The sequence below is a fragment of the Anas platyrhynchos genome, chromosome 9 (assembly GCF_047663525.1).
Source record: "Anas platyrhynchos isolate ZD024472 breed Pekin duck chromosome 9, IASCAAS_PekinDuck_T2T, whole genome shotgun sequence".
Classification (NCBI taxonomy): Eukaryota; Metazoa; Chordata; class Aves; order Anseriformes; family Anatidae; genus Anas; species Anas platyrhynchos.
In genome coordinates, this window is record NC_092595.1 from 22,075,468 (window position 1) to 22,097,971 (window position 22,504).

General features: G+C 41.1%; 1 long non-coding RNA gene across 1 annotated transcript in view; it reads right to left on the reverse strand.

Moving 5' to 3' along the window:
• Positions 1-1,942: 1,942 nt before the first annotated feature.
• The window catches only part of LOC106019230 (uncharacterized), a 39,616-nt gene continuing 19,054 nt past the window's right edge, over positions 1,943-22,504 (reverse strand). Inside the window, exons 3-6 of the long non-coding RNA XR_011811436.1 lie at positions 12,245-12,343; positions 10,189-10,435; positions 4,964-5,059; positions 1,943-3,607 (exon numbers count right to left, since the gene is read on the reverse strand). This is a non-coding gene — a long non-coding RNA (uncharacterized lncRNA). The remainder of the gene's footprint in view (positions 3,608-4,963; positions 5,060-10,188; positions 10,436-12,244; positions 12,344-22,504) is intronic.

Consider the following 22,504-nt stretch of genomic DNA (forward strand, 5'->3'; position numbering starts at 1 on the left):
AAAGCTCACAATCTCAAGCTCCATTAGAATTTGTTGTTGAGGGATCCAGTGGTGTCCTACAAATTTCACTTCAGCTATAGTAACGAAACCTGGACAGCATCCAGTTCATTTGAAAACCACATTTCTCAATCTCCATTTCTTTAGATTCACTGACTACAGGAGGATTAGTTTCTACCACCAAAGCAAGAGACTGCACGGCTTTATTTCATTAGACATTTATGCTAACACTAAATTCTCTAATTTAATCATGAAAAATAACTTTGAGGGAAGATACACATCGCAAGTTTTGATATTTATGATAGGCTTTTACATGATCAGACACCAATTCACTCATTTCAAATTTCCTTTCCTTATCTTTCCTCTTCTCTTCAGGTATCAGTGTATATCAGTGTGGTGAAATAGGGTCTCTCTCTCAAAGGAGAGAAAATGTAATTAGGATTTCAAATAATTTAAAAAACAACTATCTTTTCTTCAGTCTTTTAAAGGGACTGATTCAACCAACTTCCACTCAGCAGAGTTTGGTACCAAAACCTTTAAAAGTCAGTGTGCATAGTTTTGGAAAGATAATTTTGAATTTCCTCTACTCATGCTAACCGTGTTGGATAAGAGGGTGATCTGAAGCATGGATTTCTGGATGAAAGTTTGTGCCAGTCCAGCACATGAATCCAGTAAACTTCACACTAGAATGTTTTCAGAAGGAGTCTAAGGCCTCAGCCTGTAACAGCCTGAAGTTTTACGGTAACCTCTGACAGACAGACATGGCGTTGTTTGTGCTAATTAGATCAGTCTCAGGTGAAACACTTCCCTTACCAAAAATTACAAGTTTCATTTACAGGATGATCAGTCTGGGGAAATTCATTTAACAAGATTGGATCAGTTATTGAAACCAAAGACATGAAGAGTGGATCTGGATGAGACTCAGCAAGACTTGACAAAATTAAGTGAAAGCTAGTGCTTCTGCCAGTTCTGGCTTACAATCCGGTCACTAACCAAGAGGGGGAGTAGTAGTGGATGCATGTCCTGGGTGGATGGGAAGAGCCCTTATGTAAGACCAGGCAGTATTCACACCAACATGCCTCACACTAGTGCATCAGGACCAAGGGATCATGAAGGCATTACCAAGTTGCAAATCACAAGTAACCTTCCATTTATAATTCAAAGACTTTGACTACCACTGATATGATCTTGTTTTGCCTTTGGACACACACAAAGAAAAAAATCTCTTGCAAGAGCAAGTGCTCTATCTAGAATTTCAATTAAGCAGTAACCAAGTGGGATCTGAATGGACATTACAGAAAGATGCCAGTTTACAATGACTTTGTCAAAAAAGCAGTCTGCAGGCTGACTTCAGCAAATCAAGGAGGATCAGCTAGCAGACAAGACTTGCCAGAAACATATTCAGCTTGGCTAAGAAGTACAGAAGGAAAGGAATAAAATTCCAATAGATCTAATCCCATATTGGCTGCATTAATCCATAAGCATTAAAATACTTCCAAAAATGGCATTCTTTTAAAATCCATGAAGGACATCACACTATAAAGCAAACAGACAACATAACAAAAATAATCTGTTGGGTGGGCAGTACAAGCAGACAAATTCAAACATTCATGGAGAGCTGCAAGGATATAAGAGGTAAAAAAAAAAAAAAACAACAAACAAAAAAACAAAAACAAACAAACAAAAAAACCAAAAAAACACAACAACAAAACAGGCCTTTGGAAGATTATTTTCCACAAAAGTACCTTACATTCCTTGGCTGCATCTAACATAGATTTATTTTCTTTTTCTGGAAAGGACACATGCACATTATTGCAACTGATTACTTATTCAGATATATCACCTTGGCTTTTTAAATAAAAAAAAAAAATAAATCATCAGATCTTTAATGATCATAATTGTAAGACAGTTCCTAAATTTCTCATGTCACTCAAAAGGCCTTGATTTTCCTCTCAAACATTCCTCATGTTTTCCCAGTATTTGTTTGTTCATTACTCGTTATGTTATCTTCAGAACAATGGCAAGGTAGAAATAGTTGTGACTGTATTAAAAAGTTCTGAAAAAAAAGTCATTAGCCCCATTGCCAGTGGGACTAATTCCCAAGCTGCATCTCCCTGTAGCACAAACCAATAGCACAGAAACATAAATGACTTGTATGTGAGGAACTTTTTTATTAAAAAAAAAAAAAAGTGGTGATTGCTCATTACGGCACTAAACCACAGAGCTGGCACCAGGGAACAGATTTCGATGCAGGAGCACCCAGATGTTTGGAACCATTCAGAATTTGGCACAAGTTTCCATGTCCTATACATTAGGATTTTTCAAAGACTTTCTCATGAGGAATGAGTTTCACCTTCAGTATGTCCTCACAACAAAAGGAGAGGGCAGGAGGCCTTGAATATCTCTTAGGAAATAAATCTTCTCTTTTAGGCAGTTCCACACAAACATTTACGAGAAACTGAAGCAGACTGTCTCTGTTTGTTCATAAAGGCTGTGCTCAGAAATGGAGAGCAAACACTTGCATGCCCACCTCGCTCTGCGATAGTATTACTGAGCCATCAGCATAGTGAGCAGACCTCGGAGGAACTGAAGGCTTTGGCTTACTGCTGCCAATGTTTTTCTTCTTATAGCATGTCACAGCAAGAAAACAACATCAGATGAAGTTATAGGAATATAAAGAAATTTGTAACAGCACAGCGGACTTGTAACCCCACAGTGAGGAAAAACTACTGGGTCAAAATCCCAGACCACAATTATGTACACAGACTGTATTTAACACGATGTAGTCTAATGTCTCTTAGTAGCACAAAGCATCCCCTATACAATCATAAATTCTAATTAACTGAATTCTACCAGTCACCTCTAATTTATGGCCTCATTTGTTCTTACACAGATTTGTAACGTACCACTCTACAGAATCTCCTAGTCCCAGCTCTACAGATCACATTATTCTTAATGTGCCTTGCTCACGTTTCCCACCTGAACCTTGAAATACCAATATGCTTTGAGAAATCTTGATTTTTTTTCTTTATGTAAAGAAAAAACAACATACTTTGTCTTAGCTAGCTGTAATCACCATGCTCCCAAAGCTGCATGTTTCACGTAACACCACAGTAACTGCTATATGCTCAATATGATACAACATCGCTAAGTTTCCTTTCCATCCCTGGTTCTTTACTGTTTACAGCTGATGGAAGAGCTGGCCAAGAAGTTATTTTCAGCCATGCCTGCACTAAAAAAAATAGAATGTAGTTTAGAAAATCCAGAGCTATGTTCTGAGACCAGAGCCAGTACGTCTATGCAGTCCAGTGCCAAACGGATACATTTATTTGGATCCAGAATCTCTTGGCAGGGCTTTCTATGTCCATGCAATGTGATGAATGATACGCAAAGGCAACCTGACTTGTAGCCATTCCTTCTGCAATTCTCTGCTCCACGTTTCCTCCTGTTTCTGTTTTCGAGATCAACACAAACACAGCCAGGACAGTGTCTCTGACCAGAGATGAGCCATATATGACCCTGGCGTTCATCCTTCAGTTGCATTCAATTGGTCTGGCTTGTTTGCTATCATTGTTCCTGTGCTTCATAGGTCTTTTCTTCTCTCCTTATCCTGTTATATATTACATTTTCAATTTAATCATGTATTTGTACTTGTTAAGTATTAAAAGAATTAAGGATAAAATTCATTATAGCAAATAGAGTTCATCTCCTGACTTTTATGTATCTCCTGTTGTGGAATGTATGAATCAATCTAAGGAGACACTTTCGATATTTCTGATTGAGAAGTTTGGCTAAAATGCAGAGTAATTGTGACAATTCTCACAGAAGCATGATTACAATATTTAATAAAACTGTTTTGAAGGCCTACAATGATGGTGAACAAAAAATATTTTATTTTATATTTTTAAATTGCAGACCATGTGACTTGGTCATTTTTTTTTCCTCACCAAGTCATGAGTGATAACCATTTTCTCTCTCATCCTGGAACAGTTACTGGTCCAAGTTACTGCACTTGGAAGGTAATGCTTCCAGTAGGCTGCAAACTGACGTCGTTGGACTATTTGTATCCTTTAAGACCACAAAGTATTGTCATTATTACTGCTGACTTGCTACAAAAGGATGGTAGACCAGAGACTCTGAATTCTAATATTGGCAACTCCTCTCCCTAAAGTCTATTACTTTCAGATGACCTTGTTACTATGCTTGAATACATTAATAGTTACACTTAATTTGCTGTTTTCTTTGGCCTGCAATTAGAGAGTGACTTCTGTGCACATCAAAGAGTCTGTATAAATCATAAGGTTATAACTGCAATGAATTTTGGAATATCTGTTGATAAATGATGCTGAAAACACAAGATTTGTTATTGTTAATACCATTAATATTGTTAGTGGCTGAGCTAATCCATACTCATAAACAACTAATTAAGCATGGGGTCATAACTGGGGTTAGTGATAGTGTTTGGAGAGAGATAAAGTGCAGAGTCCTGTTGTCAGTGGGATTATGTAAAGGCTGCCAAAGGAAGTTCAAGTCTCCCAAAAGGTTTCCGTTGTGAGCAGTAGTTCATGGGAGACTTAGGTGGGCTTTGTGTGGGGTTAGGGTTGAATTCAGGGTTTGGAGAGGGAAGCATTAACATATATAGTTTAGATTTCTAATTATCTCTACAAATATACACAAAATAAAACATCTCCTTTGCTACAATACCACACTAACCCAAGGACAAAGAATAGAAGGAGACAGGCTGCAGTCCCTGTGCTGTGTCTGGCTCTCACATGGCTCAGGCTCTGCCTATCCCACACCCCAAGAACCTGTGCATGGACTGTTGTCTGGACAGATCCCTGAGCTGGGGGTCCTGGCTGTTGCCCTCATGACAAGCATCCTTTGTTGTTATTATACTTAGACTATAGCATGCACCAGGAAAGAAACAACATTTTGTCAGGAAAAAGTTGTTTGTTCCAAAACTTACAATTCTGTGGCCCTGTTCTTTGGACTTGCAGACAATTTCTGCACTCCAGGTATTGCTTCCAATCTTCTGCTCCTGTTAGTAATTATGAAATAAAACCTGGAAAAGATTGAAAAAAGAAGAAAAAAGCTAAGTGAAGGACAACTTCTGCACACTGACAGTTTTTAAGTCACCTCTCACCAGTGGCGTAATGACAGTGAGTGGCTGATACCAGCCTGTGACTTCAAGAAGTTTCTATGGAAATGCAAGGTCAGCAGCACAAAACCTGACCCCAGCAGCAGCATTAAAGCTATGAAGTTAGCATGCAAGCTTCCTTCGCATCCCTGCCAACTGAAGACTCTCGAGCAGTTAGAATGATCTGCTCCTGACTGTCACCTTCACAGCAGCTTTTCATCACAAAGCCACCTTAACACTACACAGAAGTGAGTCCAGAGTATTTTTGTCCCAGGCTTTGTGACAGAAATGCATGTAATATGGTTTGAAAGGAATGCACTGTGCAGTAAACCTGTTAGTAAAGAAAATGCATTTGGCATTCACTTTCAAGTACCCAGTGGCATTAATTCATATTCTGGACGAAAAGACTTCTTAATTTTTTTTTTTTTTTTTATTTATTTTTATTTTGTATTATATGGCAGCTCTGAAATACAAAGGATCCCCAGATTAATTGAATACATGCAATCCCTAGCTGAGTCTCTATGCCAAGCTTCAGTCTGGAACATTTTATAGCCAAATGATAAATCCATGAAAACAGGAATTTTAAATTGAAACTGTGATGGCTGTTAGGGTAAGAATATAAATGGCTGTTCTGTAACAGCTATTGAACTATTTTGTTTTGAGCCAATAGCAATGTATCAAAAGCAGTCTATAATCAACATTATAAGATTTAACGGATAGAAGAAAATTGCATTTAACACTTTAAGGATTCAAAGTCATCAAAATCATTCCAGATCAAACAAGAGACTTCTCCAGAATCAGTACTGGGGAAATTATTTCCCACTTTTTTTTTTTTTTTGGTTTGTGAAAAACTCATTGAGACCCTTCCTTCAGTAATGCCATGGATGTGATGTAGAGGATTTCAAGGCTGTGATACCAATTCCATTAATATTTACAGTTTTATGCTGCTTCTAGGGAGGTTCTCAAGGCACATCACAACTGCAGTGATGAGTCCTTCCTTCCAACAGGTAAAATACAAAGGTGGAGTTGACTCTAAAAAGCTGCTGTCACACTTGAGGACAGTCGTGTAAGGTGCAGCAAACACCTGAAACTTGGAGAGGCACCAAGACTGGGTATTCCCTGATGTAGAGGGCTCTTTCCTAAGCCCAGTCAGTACTAGAGACAATGTTCATCTCTTTTAGTGGGCACTTTCAGAAAGCAAGCAGGAGCTCACCATTTTATTACCTTCAACATGCTGAATGCCAGATTCCTTTGCAACTCCCCAAAGTCTTGCTGCTAGTAGCTAGCTTTACATCCATTTCCATTATTCCCCCACCTTCCCTTTTTATTATTACAGTCACTATTTTTTCAGAAGAGGGAAAAAAAATCCACTCTTCTTTTGGTTTATTCCACTTCCAAATTTTGCCCTGTGTATTGAGACTGTCCACTGCTTATGCTGAGGGGTTCAGCAACTGAAATCTCCTCCCATGGGCCCAAAGCCACCGTCAATAATAGGATCATTGCCAGCGAGGGTGTAGAGGACTCTGGATGCTGCTGGGCCTGCCACCTTGTGTGCCACAAGTAACAGCAAGTCGGGCATCTCATCTTTAGCCCTGTAACAGAGTATTTAACTATGGCTAAACCTTTGTCTCTGACCTTCCTGAGGAAGTTAAGAACTCTATACTCGCTGATGGTGTATATTTGCTTTCACAGTGACCCTGCCAGCTTATTCTGCTCTTGTATGGCTGGGACACAGAGCTAGCACTGCTTTGCCTGTTGTCCACAACCACATAGCATGAGGACTAGGAAGAGCCTTTATCTCATAATATATAAGTCAATATTGTCAACTATCACACCAGGCTCACTTGCCACGGGAAGAGTTTAGTATTTGGCTCATTCAAAAAACACATCATTACTCAGTAGGGGAAAAAAAGAAAATAGAGCATGGCCCAAACTGAAAAGAATATAGGAGCCAAAGCAAATTGGCTGAGGAATTAGGATGACCACAAGCTATAGGAAAATAAAGCTCAAATGAACGTACTGCATTGAGGAAACTAAACAGAATTAAGTTATTTCCAGCTCCAAATTCTGAGTGCATTGGACAGGAAATGACAGGCAGTATCAGATTAGCTTGGCTTCATCTAGGTTTCTTTGATAAGATAACTGATGTTCTAAGCCCAAGAAAGATTTGGTCTGTCTGGAGTTCAGTAGAAAGCCACATGGGAGTTCATTAGTTGAGATGAAGAAGGTGAAGGCTGGTAAATGAATTGTAAGAGAGCAAGGGAAATGGATAAATAGGAGATGACAATGAGCTATGCTGACCAATTTTATTTAATATTTTCAACAATGACCTTACCATAAAAAGCATACTAATGAAATTTGCCAGTGACACAAATTTAGGTTGGATCAGCAATAAAGAAGATTAGAAGGTTAGACAGAATTAGAGTAATAGAAACAGAATGAAATTCAGCAGCATACAAAGTTAGGTCACAACAGCCTAATAAAAACCTTGTGCTACAGCATGGGAGCTCATTGGGGTAGAAGTAGCTGGAGAAGACTGTGGGCATGCTGTCTGAATGTAAGATGACAACAGGCTGCTACAGTGACACCCATGAAAGCAACCAAGGAACTACTTTGTCAAAAGCATGCAGGTAATGCCTGGGGGGAGGCTACAGGACACTGAACAGCTTTGACTACAATACTGCTTATAATTTTTGCTCACATGAAGGGGACCGGTGAAGCTTGACTTACTTCTGCTAACAAATGAGAGCTGAGAATGGACAGAAACCCATTAGTGTCTATAAATACATGACAGGGATAAATGCCAGGAAGGGGGAAGATCTCTAAGTGAAAATAGAAGATGCTGGCAGAAGAATAAAGGCATGTGAGCTTTTCCTGGATTAACTTAAAACTGGATGTCAACAGAAGATTTTCAGCCAGAGGAATGATGTTGTATGAAGAACAGTCTCCCTGCTGGCACAGTGGGTCCAAACTCCCATTTTAAGAGCTCGCTGCGTTCTTACAGTGTCACCTGGTCACCTCCAGGATGCTCCACACTGAAGTGTTAAGAGCTTAAAAGCAGAGACCTGGTGAAGCCCCTGGTACTCAAACCAACTCATTATTTAAGTGCTCCCACGACATCCTGCACGCTGCGTTGGCAGCGTCCCACACTTCTGCCAGCATAGGGAAGAGGTTCTGCCTTCTGTCTTCCCCGGTGCCTACAGCACGACTTCGATCTGTTGCTCAGGGCACTTGTTTGTCAAGTAGAGGCTGATAAACAGAGCAGGCTTGGCCGCTGTAGGACACGGCCTGGTGTGCCGCCTTAGGTTTTGAACTCAGGCTACATCAAAGCACGCTCTTTGATCTCACCCTGTCTCTGGCTTTCTAAGGAACCTGTCACCGCGGCACACAGGACTTGCAGATGTTGCTGGCCCACAATGAACATTTCCGTCAGAATTGAGAAAATACTGCATTTTTCTGTCTGTTCACAGTAACTGCTATTCCAGCTTAGAAAATGTCTGTATGTACAGTCCATGCTTGCGGTGAGTAACACAGTGTGGTTTTGTGCAAACCAAGACAGCTCTGGGGGCGCTCCGGGTGTTACCTTTGCTGGGACACACAAAGGACCTGCAGGCACATTAGAAGGCCGCGTGTGTGGTCTCAGATCTGGATTTCTCGCAGCACAAGTATTAGCATTAATCTGCCTAGTGTATGAAAATAGCTTTGTAGGACTGCAGGAGGAGATATCTGCACTCCCTCACCCTTCTCAAATGACAGCATCACACAACATAGCATCACAACCCAAACTCTTCCAAATGCAATCTCAGTGCTAACAACCAAGGGGAACTGGAGCTGGGGCATCTCATCCGTGCTCACTGACATTGACACAAGGCAGAAAGGCAAGAAGTAGTTTAAAGACCTAAAAATAAACCCAAACAGATGCAAGGCAGTGAACTTTTTCCACAGACCTCTCTGCTTTCAGTGCCTTTTCTATTTTAAGCTTTGAGCCTTTGAAACAACACAAACCAAACCACTTGTAAGTGAATGGACATTTGATAAACAGGAGGAGGAATACACCAAATCCCACTAACTACATGCTAAGGTCAGACACCTCCTTTCACATTGCATTTGTGCTTTTAACTAAATTGCCAAATGCTGACTGACTCCACCTTCTTTCCCAACAAGAAGGTAAGTCTTAATTTCCAAGACAGATGCATGATACCTGTGTAACGGGCTCAGTCGAGGAGCAGTTCCTTGCAGCACGCCCTCATGAGGTGCCTGCCTCCCCCTGCTGCCCTGCAAGGGGCTCACATCCCCACAGCAGCAGCTCCAGCCCCCCAGCCCAGCGTCTCCTGGGCACCCACCCTCTCCTCACTCATTTAGCTCAGCCTTTAGCTCAACCCATGCCCCTGAGAATACTGCCAGCCCTGGAAAACGGAGCACATCACTCATCCTGAGGAGGTAAAAAATGCCCATGGCTGTATCTTTAAGGAACAGTGGTTTAAAAAACAAAGCACAAAGCTCAGCATTTTTTTTCCCAATAATTATGCATAATAATTACTGCTGTATGATGTTCTTTGCAGAGAAAGCTTCTGTATAAACAATATTTAGAGAAATAAAGTGTGAATCTGATGTGTGATATGGCAAATTAGATGTATCACTCCAGCAGAAATATGAAAACTAAGCCTTTTGTTATGCAAACTCTCAGACCTCTTCTTCCAGACTACATTTTTTTTTTTTTCCAATAAATAAACTTAAAAAGAAGAAACCAAGATGATATTAAGAGCTGCGTTGACTGTCAATGAACCCCTGACCTGTGTGATGAACTCAGTATGCTACAAAACCCATTTGTGTTTGCACATACCCCTAGAGCTCTGACTGTGCTGGGGACAGCTCCCATCAGCTCTGCGGTGGCCAGAGCCCAGCCAGGCGTACAAGCCCCTTCAGCCAGCCTCACCACCCACCTCCTGCCTTCTCAGGGCTGGCATTTCCACATGTCCACAAAGAGGACAGCCTGCAGGCAGCACGCCCTGGGTTCAGTCCTCTGAGCTAACACAGGAAGGCTTGCTACCAACCTTCTCCCGTTCCTTGTTCTTGGTCCCCAAGGCACGATGGGGCCAGCTGCAGCAGGGAGCCCCTTTTCTACTTGCTGCACCTTTCCATTTCTTGGCGACCTTTATTTGGGGAGTTCAGAAAACCTCGTGATGATTCTCAGAAACACACTGCAGCAGTCTTCCAAGGGGACTTTTTGTTGGTTGGTTTGTTGTTCTCTTAATCAAATAAACCTAATTCACATAGAAAGTATCTGTTTGCTCTTTGTGTCTGGAAAAACATAAGAATTATAATGTTAACATTTCCAAATGGCAAAAAATGAATTTCAAGTAGCTGGCAATGGAAAAGCTTGATAAACACATGCTGGCTGAAATTCACTTCTCTTTCACACCCACTACTCCTGAACCCCATATTAACCATATGCTTTTGCAGATTAATTCTGTGCTTTAGTTTAAAATCTGACTTTTTACAGTGCAGCTGTAATAACCTGAAGTTTCTGGAAATTTTAGTTGACGCAAAGAAACTGAACTGGGAGATTGGCAAATATTTTAATTAGGCTTAGCATGTCACGTGTCACAAAACACCTCCAGTACTTCAAGTATGGTGTAGCAGCAGCATTGCCCTGACCATCATCCTAGTTAATTACTGCTGGCTTCAACTGCATTGGCGATTTTGTATTCATAGTTATACAGCCTCTGTGGTTAATATTGTAGAAAATCAAACATGCATATTGCAGACGTTCACTTGATGGCCACAAATTAAAGTCTGGCACACGTTCACATTTTCAGCCTCAATGTTGAAAATTATAAACAGGTATTTATTTATTTATTTTTAAATATATATATATATATATTTAGGAAGTTGCTTCAAATTGCTGGTTCTTTTCAATTTGAGTTGTCCTGCTTCGACCAACAGGTTGGACCCTGTGACCATCAGAGAACCCTTTTGTTTTCAGGGATTTGTCAACAGCAGCAGTCATTTACGAGCTTTAGTTACAGCCCTGTGCATTACCTTGTGTGGGTCATGATTGTAACTGTTAAATCACTGGGTCTCTTAACCAGCAACTGCATGAAAGAAATGTTTTCATGTAATTAAATGGTTTTTAAATACCTTCGGCCCTGAACATAATGTACAAGTCCACAAATGAAGTACAACTGCCGCCAGGACTGTAACTTGTGTTGCATGCTGAGCCTGAACTTCCACCAGGCTCACAAGTCGGGTGGTTTCCTTTTGGCTTTCGGCAGGCATTCAGCCAGGACCTGGCAAGGGCTGGCCATGGGTACCGAGCACCAGGCTCTGTGTTCAGGGCTCTGCATTCACAGAACAAAACACATCTACTGCAGAGGTTTCCATTTTAACCCAGAAACAAGCAGCCAAAATGTAACAGACAAATCACATCTGTAGAGTACAACACGCTGGCAACATTCACTGCTCTTTCTAATAATATTCTTAATCCAGTTCCCCCTGACTCAGTCCCTGCCTGCACCATCAGAGCATCTCCCTGGCCTGTTCAATTAAAAAGGCAGAAAGAGTAAAATGTAAATCTTTTCTCTCTCCTTCCCTCCCCTTATCTCTGGGGTACTTGTACATTTCCTGCAGGAACATTTTTTTGAAAAATGATTTGTCAAAACTGAAAAGTTTGGAGGGGCAGTCAGATTTGCTGACTCTTCAAACCTTGATTTCTTGCCAGCTCCGTTTCTCGCATGCTGAGAAGTGCCAGGGCCTTAGAAACTATGGCTGGATCAGTCTCTCCAACATCTTTTGAGCTCTGAGCTTCTTGTTAGAGCATCAGGCAAACAGCCAGTGCTTCATGATGCAAAGGGGAACCAGACAATTGTTTTTAAACACTTCTGGTCCCTTCAGATGAGGACTTTTGTTTCCAGTAAATTGAGCAATGGTAAGCTTCATTCCAATGCAGAAAGATTTTGTTTTGTTTCTCTTTGGGCATGGAAGTCTTGCTGCTGTAAGATCTCTCACCATATAAATACGCACATGAGGGCATGAAAAGGCTATCTTCTGGTTATCTGCTCAGCAAGAGAGCAGGCAATAGCAGGCCATTTGACTGAGAAGTCTACATACACACATAGGCAGAGTCTCGGCTCTTCAAACGCCCTTCCCTTCTGCCAGGACAGAAAGCTTCAAAGCACTGATGAGGCACGCAGGATCTATTTGCTCTACCTGTAAACAGAGGCCATGAATGACACAGTCTTCTAACACATTTTTCCACTTGTGCTTTTGTCCCTGATTTGCAGCATCTTCTTTCCCCCTCTTACATTACACTACCTTTTTTACATTAAAAGAAAGAAAAAAAAAAAAAAAAAAAAGCACAAAAAAATTCACCTCGGAGGGCATTCTCAATACAGCAATGCTCTTGACAACATCAGGGCAGATCTGTGAAGCCTTTGCAATGTACGTTTATTCTGAATTCACTTCCAAATGCAGTGGTGCCACACAGACAGCAGCCTTCCTTACTCAGTGTTTCTGACAGCCACAGGACACCACCCACCACAGCCATTAACACCAGCGGGGAAAACCTGGATAAATCCCCTTCATACCCTCTGCAGCAGAAGCTGGACAAGCTAACTCGCACAGCTAGCTTTCCAGCACTTTTAAAAAAGGACCCAGGATGAGGAAAGTATCCCTGCCAAGCTCCAGTTTGCTCCCCTGCTAGCACAGCAATTATTTCTCATGTTATCTGTTACACCAACTTCAAAAAGCTCCGGCCCTTGATGGGGACCCCACTGTTACCCAGTGTGAGTACAGGCAATAAAAAGACAGGTCCTTTTAGCAACAGGGCCTCGCTGCTGGCCTTGGAGCAATCTGACAGAGACACACAGGTTTTTCCTCTCGCCTTTGCTTTGTTTGACAACACAAAATCCTGGGAACTCAAAGTCAGATCCTGTAGCCATTTTTACTGAGAAAATTCAGCAAGACAACACGTTGACATTGAAGACAAAGAAAACAGGAAAAAGACAACGATGTCCTTCCAGCTTATGAAGTGTAAGAGAATTTTGAGCATTTCCACGAGCACCAGGATGATGCTGAATACTTCCAGCAGGCAAGTAATGCGACCTGGCGGCGGCGTTCACGACTGACTGTGCACTGCACTCGCTCAGCTCTACCACACGCAATGGCATGAACATCCCTCTCGTGAGGTTCCTACTCACATGCTGCATTTGAAGCTTTGTCTTTCAAACATTATCAAACAAGACACCAAGAAGGCCTTTTGATGTGATTGGAAAGCAGATGTGGGTAGAGCCGAGCCTCAAAGAATGACCAAACCCCGTGCCATTTATTCAACATTGCTGCTTCTAGAAATTGCTTGGACATGCTGTCAGAGCTGATCCAGGAAAAACTGTCTCAAGCATTCCTGAAATCGGCTAAGTGGCAAGATCAACTGCCATCAAGGAAAATGCTTTCAAACACTGGGAAGCATTTAGGAATACAATAAGTGAACTCTATCTTTGGGACCATTTTACACTAATACTTGTGTCTAGACTGGTACAAACACAGAGTCCTTCACTGGGAGAGTGTGCTTGTTTAAATAGGAATATAACTTCAGCTGTCATCCCACTGCTGCCTTTGGGCAGCCTCGGAGATGGTCAGTATTTCTGCCTGATCCCTGCGTATGGAAGTTGCCAGGAAGAAGAGGTTCTGTGACAACAAGCTCTGGGAGAAGGGGCTACCGAGTCTGCAGCCAACATCTGAATTTATTTAGGATACACAAGGTGATGTGCAATACAGGCAGATACTGGACCAGTGTTGGTATTGGTACAGTATTCGGTACATAATTCTGTTTTAGGCCATTTAAAGGAAACCAGTGAATTAAGTGAGGGGGAAGCAGTGTGACCAGGTGGGCGCAGAGCACTGAAAGGGGAGCGGGTAGGAAGCGCAAGGAGAGCCAGTCCGCCCCTACCAGCCTGTCCCTCTTTGGATGTTACCAAGCGGTATGAGAGCCCGCAGCACTTCGTCTTTATCTTGTCAGTTCAAATCTGCCTCAGATTGGTGATGGCCAGGAACAGTTGCTGCTTTAGCAGCAGGCCCGGCTCCCCTCCCTGCCTAGCACCACAACACCAATCCTGCTGAACACCACTAACAGCAAAGTGTTTTCTACAAAGACAGAGCTGGCAACCCCCGCCCACCCCAAACCAAGAATGCTTCTGGTTTCCCTCACAGAAACAGTTTGGTTAGAAGTTCTGCTACTTCGTATCTAACATTATTGACTTAGAGTATTCAACCCTTCACATTTCAAGTTAGCATAAAAATATTTGTTTGTTCCAAAATTGTATTTTAAGGAAAGGAGTATTACTGGCCTTTCCACAGGAAAACAAGCCTTTTATTTCCGTCCAAAACAAATGCAAATGTAAAATTTCCAGGATATCTCAGGGATATTCCATCGGCTGAAAAAACACACGCAGAAACCTCAGTCCATCAGGGAGGACAGGCTGTCTGCAACATGGCATCACTGCCACATGCACTTAGCATCTTGGGAGGCATCTGAGTGATCATGGCCTGAAAGCATTGCAGTCTTGGGCAGTCCTTCATCTCCTTGCAGGTCAAGGCTGAGACCCGTACTGCCATTTCACAGGCAGTTATCTGTTTTGTGCTGAAAAGAGGAATTTATTCTCTAAGATTATCACTTGGGCACCTTCAGAGTGTTCATTATAGCCCACAAACAAGGCTAAGCGATGCCTACGCTGCAGCTGAGCAGGATGACTGCAGGGGGTGTAGACATGCAAGCAGCAGAGAGCTTTGTTACCAAAGCAGCACAGAGCAGAGTACACAAGATCATCTGGTGTCTGGGGACAAGGCACAGATCTAAGAGGGGCAGGAGGGTTACACGGAATGCTGCTCAGCAGCAGCTCTCTGCTGAAACCCCTCCTGGGATCAGCTCTTTAACACCACCAGTACCTACACCATGTATGGCTGCACAGGAACCATTGCAGTGTACACAAAAAATTTGTTTTGCTTTACTATTGAAGACTGATAACTATGCCAGAGGTATATGCTTATTCTCTATTCCCAAGATTACCTCGTGAGTAGTATTATCTTCTAAAAAAAGTGTCATTCATAAATTATAAGCTCTGATCATGATTTTTTCAAATAGAGATAAAAACTATCATAGCAATTTTGACACTTTGAAGATTTATTCTTAAACTTCTCATACAAGTGGTAATTTTTCTTAATGCTACTGCTCTTTCAAGAATATGCTGCATTTATTGCTGAGAGAGGAATACTAGCTGATAGTACACTGAAATTGTTGCCTCAAGACAAATTGGCATTCATCATTCAAGCAGAAAAATAAATTAAGTGCAACATTTAGGCACTCTGCATTAGGTTGTTAAGAAAGTCAACAAAAGCAAAACAAATGTTATGTCAGCTATTGACTGCAGAAACTGAATAAATGAGTACAACACTTAACCAGTACTTATACAGCCATGGGATTCGCTATGTGCTTAGAAGTACGAAGGCTTTTAATAGTTTTTGTAGGAACCTGCAATTAGCTTCACACATTTAGATAGCCAAGGTCACATTTTTAGAACTGCACCTGCCCCTTTTTGCATTTCAGTTTGGCTATTTGAAAATAGAGCGATAACAATTTTATTACTATTGAAAATGATTAGACATTATTATTTTTGCTACAGTCTGGTAGACTGTAATAACTCTCTTCAAGAATGCCCTTCATCCTGTAGGATTCAAGTGGGCTTACATATTTTATGAACACACAAAGCAGATTAAGACAGGGATCATTTCACACACCCATAGAATAAAGCCATGTTTGCAATGAAGAATGACAATTTTACTTTCCTCCAACACTTTAGCATGGGAAAGGGAAAGGGGAAATTCTAACATAGCGAAGTTCACCACTGGGATGTTTGTCACTAGGCACAAATCTTACCAACATTCCCCGAGGAGCAGAGATTGCTTGCCACTTGTACCCCACAGATGTTTAACCCCTATTAAACATTTTGTAGCATAGAAAGGTGTTTTGGTAGTCTCCTACCATGAAAAAGAGAAGCCATTTCACCAATAATTTACATAGTTTCATGTCTGACATGACATAGTACGACAGTTTCATGTCTACACAGATATTCAATTGCCATCATCCTACCAGTGCCATTAACATTTCTTAAGTTCTCCTCAATGCCTACCCTGTGTTAACTTTATTAATTTTGCATCACTAGGAAATTTTGTCATCCTCCCACTCATCCTCCCTAACTGGTTACCAATAAAGATGTTAAGCACTGTTCCATGCACAGAATTACAGCTTGCCCCCGCAGCTAGTTCCTGCTCTTGCAGAGAACTGACCAGCTCTTTCTCACCAGAAGACCACCTCCTCCTCCTCTCCCACTGCCCAGGGCCCAGGCAGAGCTGTGGTCCACAAGCGAGCGGCCAAGCTGAATTCCTCCGACATGGCCAGGGTTGGTACCACACAGACACAGCCTGAGCATTTGTACTGAAGGCTGCTTCCACAGACAGTTACTAGCTTATGCTCAGGTACGATTTTTGTATTATTAGGGCTGAAAGCCTCAGAAGTCTTATGCAATAGAACAGTGGCAAGGAAGCGACAAACACTTGCTCTCTCCTGGGCCTCCATCTGCCATCTCGTCCCTCTTACCTTCTAGGAAAGAAAGAATACAAGGCTTCTCCCCAGCACCTTTCTTCTGCCTGAAGAAGGAGCATGACATTTCTGTGGTTAGCTTGACCTCCTCCTCCCCTAGGATGTAGGATGTTCCTATATCTTCATTCTTCCTAATTTCTGTCCCTCTCAGCCTTTTTTCCTAGTACTGATCCAGAACTATGACCTGGTCGCCTCAGGTCACTACTCCTTTATGCTTCAGGACATCCTTATGGCCTTGTGCATGCCCCGTATCTCTTTAGTCATCTCTGTGCTTCCCTTAGGGCATATTAATTCACCACAACAATCAGGGTTAGACAATAGCCACGTATTCTAGCATGGTTTGCCAAACACGGGAAGGGTCAAAAGCTGCATGTCATCAATAATTTACAGTCCACTGACCTCTAACAAACAGGAGTTACTTTGCTCAACTCTTTTCATTTCATTCGGAGCAGAAGAAACCCTTGTTACTGCCCTCAGTATACGACAGAGGCGAGTACAGATTTTTTAAATGTGTTTCTTCTTACTAAGAACTTAAGCAACAGCAATAATAGTTCCATCAATTTAAAAACTCTTTTCTGACTAGAACTCCAGATATCCATTCTTTTTTTCCCATCAGGAAATAATATTTTTAAGAACAGAGTACTTAAAGGTAAGCAGCTCCATACGTTCCCCATACATGCCACCTGGTTGTTCAGAGAGAACAGGAGCTTCAAGGTGGTGATGAGGTTAGCTACAGAAGAGGGGAAGGCAAGAGAATGAAGGGGCAGGAGCTGAATCTAGGCCTCTCCAAAAGGAGAAGGAGGCCAGAATGACAGAGATGAAAGAGAACAGACTCGCCTATCAGGACAACATTTCTTTTTCAAAGAATTTTAGGGTCCCAAAGGATAAAAAGACAAAAACACAGAGAACCTGCATAAGGGTCTTGATTTGGAGAAAACAAAACAAAACAAAACACAAAACTCTGAACATGCATGGAAGTAACTTTTCCTCTCCATCTGCTTCCCAAAATTGAGGAGCTGTATTTGCAAAGATCAGTCGTGTCACCAGGTGAGAAGTAGTCATTAAGCATTCAATACTCTTGCACAGGGGGCCAACAGGTGGGAAAGCTGCTCCTACCAGAATGTATCAATAGGACACAAGGAATTTGGATGAATGCCACTTTTTGGCATGAAGTAACTGAAAGAGACTTGCTGAGTTACTAAACCCTGCTCATGCAAAGACGGTGCCTTGCGAAAATGTCCTTCTGTCACTTCTCCTGTTTTTCATCTTTCTCAACTCAAGCCACCACTCCTCTTGTAGTACCTTTTGCCGATCCCTGTATGATTTCTCCACCATGTCTGGTACATGGAGTGCTGTGGCCTTCCTCCACGTTTTCTTCTCCCTGGGCATAGATATCCACTTATAGTTCACAGGCACACTCAGGAATCACCCCAAAGTTCAGTTGTGTTTTTTCCTCTTTTGATCTCAAGCAATCTGACTTAGACACTGCACAACTCGCCTGTATCAGAGGAGAGATTATTTTGAACCAGAAGAGATGGAACAAGTGGTATGCCCTCACTGTGGCTGTACAGAAATTTTGTTATGCTGTTTTAAACAAGAAGGATCCTACAGATTTCCCTGCCTCAGGATGATTGTCCTAAAGTAATGCATAGGAAATAAATATTTGGTTGATGAATCATTTGGGTATTTTCCTTTGCATGCAAATCTGACCTTTATTATAAACACTACTGTACTAGAGAAGATTCTACATAACCAAAATACTGTACAGCCAACATCTGTTATTCAAAAGACCTGAGGGGTTTGAGGAAAAAAAATTAAAAAAAAATAATCAGACACAGTAAAATCATTTGACCTAAATACATTTTGCTCAGTGATAATAAAATACACTTTTACTGTCTGCCTTGCCAAACTCTTCCTGCCTTTGTGTGACACTTTGTTAACAGAAATATGTAATTTATGTAACCTTTATGGTTAATGTTGGAACTAATTGTTATTCTTCAATAGTCTCTACCTCATTTGTCACAGTGAACTCTAGATGCTGAAGACAGATGGACCACCAGATGGACCCCGGGAAGGATTGGTTAAAATGTCAGCGATAAGCTAACAAAATGAAATGCAGTAGACTGAAGAGACTATTCAGCTGAAAAGCCTGTCTACAGAAGTGGGGTCTGTATTGTTCACATTCATTAAAGCGCACTTCAACCGTGCTGTTTTGACATTTTCTGTTTTGAGACTTTTCAAGTCAAGAAGCCCTGTGTGTATGTGTGGTTTCTATTTTTCCTTTCCCACACGCTTGTTTGATGACAGATTTCCAGAAGTGACCCTAGCTCTTAGAGGTGATCACTTTCGCCACTGCAGAACTTTGCCCCTGCTCTATTCAGCCATCAGAGTTGTGGGTGAACCACTTCTGGCTTCGAGCAGCAAGGCGAGGCATGCATGAGGATTATGCGAGGGCCTGAACTGAAATATTGTTTGCTTCTGGTAAAATAAAATGAAAGACTTGTGTCCCCTGACTCTTACCATGCATGTACTTTGCAATACCAATTCTAATAACTTCGGGTCTAGCCATGAGAATTTCATTAAATATATGGGCCTTAGACACAATGCACTTTCCAGTATAGCAGCAGTAGGAAGCAAGCTAAGTCAGGCCAGGAAAAACCCTAGGCAGAAGCTCTGCTGCAAAAAAAGGAACACAAGAATACGGAGATTTGCCCATTTCCTCATTTCATATGGTTCCTCAACCAGCTGTTCAGCTTTTCTCCCCCATGTTTTACAGAAAAAGCCATTCCTTCAGACTCTTGCAACCTTGGCTGTGATTTTTGCCAGTGTCATGTGGCTGATCTATCCACAATTTCACACAAGATTTTTTATGGTCCCAAGCACAAAGTCATTGTCACCAGAGAAACACAAAAATCTCATTTCTATTGAGTTTCTTGATATAAAAGCTACCATGAATAGCATCATTCAGTGAATCAGGAAATGAAAACAAAGTTTGGGAAATTTTGACATTGAGGATAATTCTCCATTTTGCTATAATTTGAAACAATTCCCAGAATTAAACAAACACTTGAAGGCTGTTTGGCATTTAGTTTTTTTCTTGCTTTACATCTGTAAATTGTTGAAATCAGAATTTGTTTTTAATGAAAGTGTTTTAAAATTGAAAAAAACTGCCATGCTAGTCATCTGACCTAACATATTTAAAGTAAACAAACAAAAAAAAAAAAACACAACAAAAGCCATTTCAAAGAACAACAGTGAGATAGCCTAACGATTTGGATACCTTTATCAAAGGATGCACTAGGTTTCCCAACAACTGAAATCTAAAGTATTTCTAAATGGAATGCTATACGTACAAAAGCAATGAAGCAGATTGTAGGGCAAAGTACATTATGCAGCACTTTAAAGAAGGTAGACATAATATCCACAATGCTCCCTTTTTCTTCCTAAAAAGCACCATGATTCAATTTGACATTCTTTACCAGCAAAGTATAGATGGAAGTTAAATATATGCATGTTCATATTTCATTAAAATAATGGAGTGTTGCAAAAATACTAATGGAATATTGTGCAAAATCCAGCATCATGAAATATGTACTGCTCCCTGTCCAAATATATCCAGGCCCAAGAACAGAGGTGGTGCTCCCGATGATCTACTGCAATTACGACTGACAATAACAGCACTTTCATTTTCCACGTGGTGCACTTGCACAGTGCACGTGCTGCTCTTTGGGTTTTGCATCCTTAAATTGTCACCAGAAATTTATGACACTGTAAATACCTCGTTCACATAATGCTACAGTCCCTTCATATAGCAGGATTTTTTATTCCTTACCATTCAGTAATGAAAACAACTGAGATGAAACTCACTGACATCGGTAAGGTTTTCCAGTGCAAAACTGCACTTTGCCCAGAAGCACAAAAATGGATACTAGGACAGAGGACTGGACCCCTAAGTTCTTTAACCTAGACTCTCAAGCAAAACAGGAGCCATTTCCCATCATTGTGAAGGTCATCATGAAAGTTAAGGCTATGCTTACAACACAGCCTCAACTCCACGGCCAGGTTTGTGCAGCCATTAGAATGCCACCTGGGTACAGTCCCAAGCTGTCTTTATTCTGCCAAAAAGCTACCTCGGCAAGTTTCTTGCATCTGCCTGCTCATCCCCACTCACAAACCTGCCACAAATAAGACAAGCAAGTATTTTTGAAGGCGTTTCCCTTTTAGATCCTGTGACCCAACTTAAAGCCGTGACACTACTGGGTAGGCAAAACGGCAGAAAACTGGGGCATGGGACACAAGCTTCTTTTGTAGTCTTAGAGTATTATAGCTGCAAAGGATACCTGAGACTAGAGATGTTCCACCATGGTCACACAAGAGTAGAAAGACACCATGATAACTCACAAAGAAAAACTAAACTAAATTGTCCAGAGGAGACATTCTAGAATGCTATATCCATTTATCTGTTCACTATTACCAGGCTGACACCAGGCAAAATCTTACCACCTCAAAAAAATTATAACAAAAAAACAAATCATTAATATTCATAAATTATCTAAGCGAACTCCCAATGTTTTATTTGCCATGGCTGGGATTAACTTTGATTTATGGGATTTTGCCCATAAATCGAAGGAGGGGAGTCTTTTTTACATCCAGTTGTTGACTTCTTCACACACAAAAAAGTTCTGGCATCTCATATCATTCTCAATTAAACAGAGAATGCAAGAAATAGTGTGATTTTCAATCTGCAAACCAGAGTCATATTAGGGGAACTAATAGGATTTGAACATGACTCACAAGTTGTAGTTTGAAGTTCCTGATTGCTATTTTGAAGTGTCAGATTTTTTTGAAGCAGAAAATGAATTAAAAACTTGAAAGTCCTTAGATAAGAGCTTCTTCTGAAGAAATATCCAGGGGAAGTTTAATATGGTGTGAAGATTACATTATCTCTTAAAATACACAATGTAAACACTTGAAAAGATTCACAAGATTTATAGTGAGCACATAGTAGATGTAGATTTATAGCAATAAACAGTAACATACAGATGCTGTTTACTGTGCATTTCTGATTATAAAAGTAATTTCATTGTGCTTTTGTTTGCAAAAATGCTTCACTGACAAACCCCACAGTTCCTATCTGTGTGCATATACACATGCATCCGTACACACACCGGCTGGATGTATGCGTGTACACACATTCCAACTTGCATACACAACCACTGCAGGGTATCAAGTTTACTGTACTGGCAATGACAGCAGGCAGCAGCTATGCATAATCACAGCAAATACAATGTAATATTAGAGTATATAATACTACACGTCACCAAAGTGATTTCCTAGTCCGAGTAAGTTAGGAGTAGGATAGCAAGCAGTTCGTTAGGGATTCACAGCCATGCATACACTAGCTGAATGCACAACAGCTCTTCAGAGGAGATTCTTTATCAACTGCACATTTTGAAAATATAAAATCTCCTGTTTAGTCATATTTCATTAGTGAAGTTATTAGGGATTCAGCTTTCAAAGAAAGTTTCCTGTATTTGAAGAAACTGGGATCAAAAAATTCAAGCAGGCAAAGCTTTAATCCTCCTCACAGTTCTCAGTTATGATCTGGTAGTAATAACTGTGCTCTCACTCTTTCCTTAATGGCCCATCCTAACAGATCTGTGTACAAACACAGCATCAAAAAGCACCATATGCAGCTCTGGTCTGGAGAAGGCTAG